Source organism: Mastomys coucha, unplaced genomic scaffold (assembly GCF_008632895.1).
Source record: "Mastomys coucha isolate ucsf_1 unplaced genomic scaffold, UCSF_Mcou_1 pScaffold22, whole genome shotgun sequence".
NCBI classification, from domain to species: domain Eukaryota; kingdom Metazoa; phylum Chordata; class Mammalia; order Rodentia; family Muridae; genus Mastomys; species Mastomys coucha.
In genome coordinates, this window is record NW_022196905.1 from 1,979,054 (window position 1) to 1,985,580 (window position 6,527).

General features: G+C 42.3%; 1 non-coding gene across 1 annotated transcript; it reads left to right on the forward strand.

Moving 5' to 3' along the window:
- Window positions 1–855: 855 nt before the first annotated feature.
- On the forward strand, window positions 856–962 carry LOC116071544. The gene has a single exon (XR_004110955.1). It is a non-coding gene; the product is annotated as a U6 spliceosomal RNA (small nuclear RNA).
- The last annotated feature ends 5,565 nt before the right edge of the window (window positions 963–6,527 follow it).

Genomic DNA, 6,527 nt, shown 5'->3' on the forward strand with positions numbered 1-6,527 from the left:
TCTGCCTACTGGGATTAATGGTATGATTTTGAAATTTTTAATAGAACATTGAAAAGGTACTCCAGCTTCTCTGTTAGTGTGGCAATCATGGTGATGGTAAGTCTGACAAGAGTCTCTTCTGATCACAGTATTCCCACTCCGAGGCCTGACAGCAACTCACGAGACCCTGAGACTTCGGCTCCCAATTCTCTCCCTTCCTCGGCTTCTAGGCTCTCCTCGCTTACTGTGTAACTCCTGGACGGTGTTCAGACAACACCATGAGCACTGCATCCTCCAAGAGTTCAGATGGTATTCCCATCCTTCCTGCGTTCACCCACATCCTTGTTCTCTCACCTGGGCCATGTCTTCACAAAGATATCATGTTAGCAGTGGTGACAACCCTGGTGGTGAGACTCCTGGCACAACCCTTTTCTTTTGGGGGCTGTACTTGTCTTCCTAGAGAGCATCTCCATCGGACATGCTATACACTTGCTAGTTTCTCTTACTGCTATGGAGTGTCTCCTTAATATCAGGTTTTTTTCCCAGTCCGCCCTCTATCCTGCATTATCATCAGTGTTGGAACACTGCCCGATACACAAAGAAGACTTGGCCAGTATTTGTTGGCTGAATACATGAGAAATTAGTTGTGGGGACGGAAGGCACTTGAATAAATGATACTGAAATTGGGTCATTCCACATAAAAAAGTAACAAAATTAATTTCTACCAAAGAAAATTGTAGACAGATTAAACACCCTACCTATAAGTAAAGAATTTTAAATAATTAGATAGCAGATTATCTTTTGGCTTCTAAGTAGGGTTAATTTTCTTAGCTAAGAATGATACTATGAAGAGAGAACAACAAAAAGAATGCTCTCGTGCTCGCTTCGGCAGCACATATACTAAAATTGGAATGATACAGAGAAGATTAGCATGGCCCCTGCGCAAGGATGACACACAAATTCGTGAAGCGTTCCATATTTTTTTTTTAAAAAAAAACAAAAACAAAACAAAACAAAAAAAAGAATGTTCTCACAGAGGCTGGAGGGAAGGCTGTCATGGGGGCTACAGAGATGGCTCTCAAAGGGGAAAAGGAGAGAGATGGCAAGAAGGAGGGAGTGAGGAAGAGACTGAGATTGAAAGTAGAAGTTATTCTTTGAAAAGGGGGAAATGGGATTTAGATGAGTGTCGGGCGCCTTTTCCAGCCATCCGGAAATAAGGAGGCAACACCGAGCCCTTCTCCATGCAGCTTAATCAGGAACCTTCATATTTACTTCTTCTTACTAGCTAGCTTCTTTTATATTCTTCTATATCTTCTTCTTACATCTTACTTATTACTACTTACATACATCTTATTAGTTACATCTTATTAGTTACATGCTTATTCCTAATTCTATCTTACATCTATCCTTACATCTTACTTCTATATCTTCTTTTTCTCTCCTATCCCATTACCAGCCCCAATTCTAAATACTTACTCCTAAATCTTATATAACCCATCACCAGCCCTAATTCTACATACTTACTCCTAAATATTGCATCTTACCTCTAATTCTATCTATATCTCTATCTAATTCTCCCCAGCCCCCAGCCCTTGTGGGTTAAATACTTTCCCTGGTCCCAATCAGCATCAGCTATGTGGCAAAGCACAATAGGCTGCGGGAAATCATGCCAGCTTGCATCACAAACTAGAAGCACACAGCTTTTCCAACTAAGGCTTGTTTATCTCAATGCTCTCTGCTCTGGCCGGAGACCAGGTGTTCAATATATATGTATATATATATGGTGGCAGCTGTGGCTCCCCACAGATGAGGTACCAAGAGGACATGAACTTTATCAGTTATATTTTACTTCTTTTATACAAAACAATCTAAAGCAAATAGGATAAAACAATTATTTAATCATTAAAGATATTGGATATGTGAGCCTTATTGTGTCAAACCTTGTATCTCACTATTTGTTTTCTGAGCTACAAACAGAAAACTAAAAGGGAAGTCTGAAGCTTGTGCCGATGTTAGATGGTAACATGATTATCTCCATCAGGTGGGTGTGTCCACCTGATGGTAGGTGTGTCTTTCTGATGCCTTAGTTTCTGTTCTTATAACAAAGCAAAGAAAGGACCAACTTAGAGAAAGGGGAGGTTCATTCTGGCTCACAGTTTTGGAGCTCTGTAGAGAACTGGAGAATCATGGTGGGGACACACAGGAAAGCAGTTCATTTCATGAATTGGGTACAAACAAGAGACTAGAGCCTCAGGATCCCCCTAAGGGCATGCCCCAGTAATACAAGACTTCTCCTGGACCCTGTTTCCTGAAGTTCTAGACAGTGCAGTGACTGTGGACTAAGCCTTACACACCTGGGTTGGGACGGTCATTTAAGACTGAAATTACAGCGGAGAACTACTTTATTTTCATTCATCCTTAATTTCTAAATCAACATATCTAAAAATATGATTTGATTTTTGTAATGAAAAAATAGTTATATAGAATCTTCCCAAGGCTGTAGCTTAACAGCTGAACATGTCTTATTATTTTGGAACCCTGGAAAGAAACAAATCCTACTAATGTCTTCAGGGATTTTGAATGCAAGGATGAAGAGAGCACTTATTAGAGTCAAAACAAATGTCTTGCCTAGACATAAAAACAGGTCTGGGTTCTGTCCATTGTCTATTCATCTCTTCTTTTGTGTGCACTGAAGCCAGTACCACCGTCCCCTCTGCAGTGTTGGCAGCATTAACACCCGGGCATCCTTATCAATGTGATGAGTCAGCTGATACCTGACAGTGACCTCTCCAAGTGCCGGAGTGACCTCTCACAAGGCCAAGGTCACCAGATCTTGAGTTGAGGATGGAGAAAATAAGAATTTCAAGAATAAGCCCTCCAAACTGTCTACCAGAAAGGTACTTGCATCTTTACATCAGGCACACAGAGCTTCTATTTTTAGAACATACTCCATAGTTTTATGGGTCCCCTGATTGAGACTACTTTCCAGTTGCAATACAAAGAGGCAACACTAAGATCTGAACACATACCCTGAGTCAAAGCTGACTTTATGGCTCACAAACTGCAGAGTCACAAAGGCTCAGCTCTCTGAGTAAACTCCACCTTTGGATGAATGATTTTATGCTGTTATTTTGATATTCTTAATGGATTCTCTTCAAACTTGTGTTCTGTAAGTGAGATCTGATGACTGGTGGGGAGGCAGGTATGTGAGCTGAAGACAAGGGAGTGTACTGACACAGGCTCAGTCCTGTGGACACAGTGGACAGAGTGCTGACATGGAGCTAGGCCTAAACCTGAGCCCTGACTAGTGATAGGGATGGGGGCTGTGAGGATGGGATGGGGTGGCAGTAGTGACCACCCCCACCCCCATTCTCCCAGGAAAGGGAAAGGGGTTCTCAGGCAACAGAGGGAAGCAGTATACTTCAGGAGTCTAGCCTTGCTTCATCTACACCAATAATAACTCTCAGGGTCCCTAGTGTGAACAATGGGGTAGAAACTGCCATGTTCCGAGTAAGTGTGTGTCGTCTAATTGCTACTAAATAAAAGCATTTGTACAGACTCTGTAATAAATCTAGGGGAGTTAGCAGAGCCCTCTGAAGACTTTAGATTTTCAGGTTTCAGAAACTGAGACATCACCATAATGCTAATATCTGCAGGCTTCGAAAGAGGAATCAAAATGAAAGAACACTACTGTTTTTACATGAAGCTTCACATGTACAAATTTAGCAAGAAATACAATCTAAAGCCAGGGTAGCAGCAGCCTCGGGAAAGAGGATCATGGGCTCATGGCCAATGTGGACAACCTACTGAGACCCTATCTAAAAACAAAATTAAGATGAATTTTATGCCATAAAAGATAAAGCAATTACGCCTAAGCAGGCATCTTTAATTACATACAAATAGTGAAGCCTTTTTTGTTGTTGTTGTTTGCATGTTTGTTCCTTTTTTCCTTCCTTCTTTTTTAGAAAATGTCATCTGTGAATTCAGTGTGTTCTGGTCTCACTCTGTATCCAAGACTAGCTTTGTACTCACAACATAAAGGTGTGAGCCAGCACAGCCAGGATTTCTTAAGAGAAAGACCAAAACATGAGAACACAATTGCATACATTTATAATTCAAGTTAAACTCAGATTTCCATGCACCTCCTTATGATCTACCAGACATCATTTGAGATCTTGCACTCACCAAGAGTGGAACAGCACTTTCAGTGATATCAACCGAGAAGGAGGCTGCTGAGATAAAACATGGGACATAATAAGTGAATGTGCAAAACAAGTAAGCCAGAAAAAACTTGATGAACAAGACATCACATTCTAGTCCATATGTCAGATGAGAGTTTGCTTTTCTATGTTTAGTCATACAACATTATTCCTATTACATAGTAAAATAAGATATTTTGAGGAGGGTGATACCTTTAACAGAAGTTTTTTGCCTAATTTTAGACCAATGGCCCATTTCATTTTGTACTAGACCCTGCAAATTGTGTAGCTGACCTCCCTCTGCTGTTTTCTAGAGGTGGCTCACCAGGCAGCTGGCCTTAGGTAATAAAATGGTCCATTCACAGACAGACTTGGGATTTAGTATACTCACTGTGCCCATCCATAGCTGAACAAAGGCAAAACCAACACAGAAGCCTTCCATGGGCCTCCCTGGAACCACCTGCCTTCTATGACAGGCTCTGCAGTGAGGCTTGGTGGAGAAGATCACTCTAGACTTCTGTCCTTCATCCATATTTACACTCCTTTGGAGAGACACCATAGATAAAGCCTGAATTTTCAAGAATGGACTGAGGACAGGACATACTGAGACTCAAACAGCCATTTCTCACCTGAATCCTGTGTGGTAATTCCTGGTCTAATGCCCCAGGTCAATGTGTCAAAGTTGTTAGTATTTCAGCAGTGAATACAGCCCTGCAGGACTAGGAGGCTAAATGAGGCTGAATCAAAGGGAAGAGAGTCCTCATCAGCTGGGAGCAGGGGCTCTGCCCAGGTGGTGAGCCATTGATCTCAGAATTAGGCAGAACGGAGCCCAGAAAACAAGACTGAAAAGTTCCACTCCACTTCACACATTCAGCAACTTTCCTAAAAATATAAATAGGATTGTGTCCACATCACCTACCACTAAACCCTTCTCCAACTTGTACAAGCATACAATTTCACAGCTAGATTGTTTCCTGTGCCACTTTCTGCTTAGCAAGAGCTTCTTGAACACAAAGCCACATTCTCCTCTTCCTGCCTCTGCCCAACAAGCAGAACAAAGTAAGTCATCTGTCTTAAGAGTAACCCATCAAGCTAAAAGTCCCATTTTGCAGAGGAGGAGATTAAAGGTTCAGGAAGATCACTGACAGTTCCGCACGGGCAGAGTTGGGACCCAACCAGAGACCTTTGAGTCCATTCTACTCAGCCCCATTTAGGGAGCCAACTCTGAAATGGAAGCCTTCACTCTAGAATCACCTTTTCTTTTGTATGGAAGACCCCTTTTTTATTCTGAAATTTAGAGAATGTGGAGTTCTAAGCCCCTACATTTTCGCCAGACTCCAGCTTCTTTTCTAAGTCCCAAAGGTCAACTAGATTCTAGTGGTTAAGATAATCAGTGAGGCCCCAGATGCTTCCTCCAAAGAACATATCATCACCATCTCATCATCATCATCATCAACAACAACAACAAAGCCTGGTGGTGGTGGCACACACTTTTTTTTTTTTTTTTTTAATCTCAGCACTAGGAGGAGAAGCAGGTGATTTCTGTGAGTTCCAGGCCAGCCTGGTCTACAGAGCAAGTCCCAGGACAGTTAGAAACTCTGTCTCAAAAACAAACAAACAAAACCAAAACACACATTATGACCATTGCCCTGGGCAAGATGTACCAACTGGTACAATAGTGGCCTGACTCTTTACAGGTGTAACTAACACTTGTGATTGGACTTGAGGGTCGACTCCACAGGAGAAAACTCATGCCTGGTACTATAAACCTGTTCAAAATCCCAGGAAAACATAGGCTGTAGGGGTGCACTTGCAACTGTTATTTTGATAAATGGGTATGCCGGGTGGACTCTCAGCCTTGAGCAGAGATGCTTCATTTCACCGTGGACACCAATCTAAGTGCTGAGAGTGAGTATTGAGTGCTCATTCTTAAATGAGATAGCTATTCCCCACATTCCCAGGCTCAGATAACATCAAAGAGGGGACAGGAAGAATATAAGAGCTTCCCCAAATGGGAAGGAGGTACCATGAAATGTCATCTTCTGGACACAACATGGTTATTGTGCTCATCGACTAACAGTAGCTATAGCTACCAGCACAAAACTGGGCCAGTCAACATTCGTATATGGATGGAGGAGGGAATCATGAGGCTCCACTCTAACTGAGGAGATATTAGAAGTGATGGCTGCTCAACTACAGAGGATCATTTTTCTTCAAGGACTGTGGCTGACGGTAGCTTGCTCATGCTTCCGTGCATGGCCCCTCATCCATGTGCACGCAGACAACACTAATTGCTCCCCGTTGTTATTAGAGAAAAATAAGGAGGTGTTGGGGGGACTCAGGGAAGGG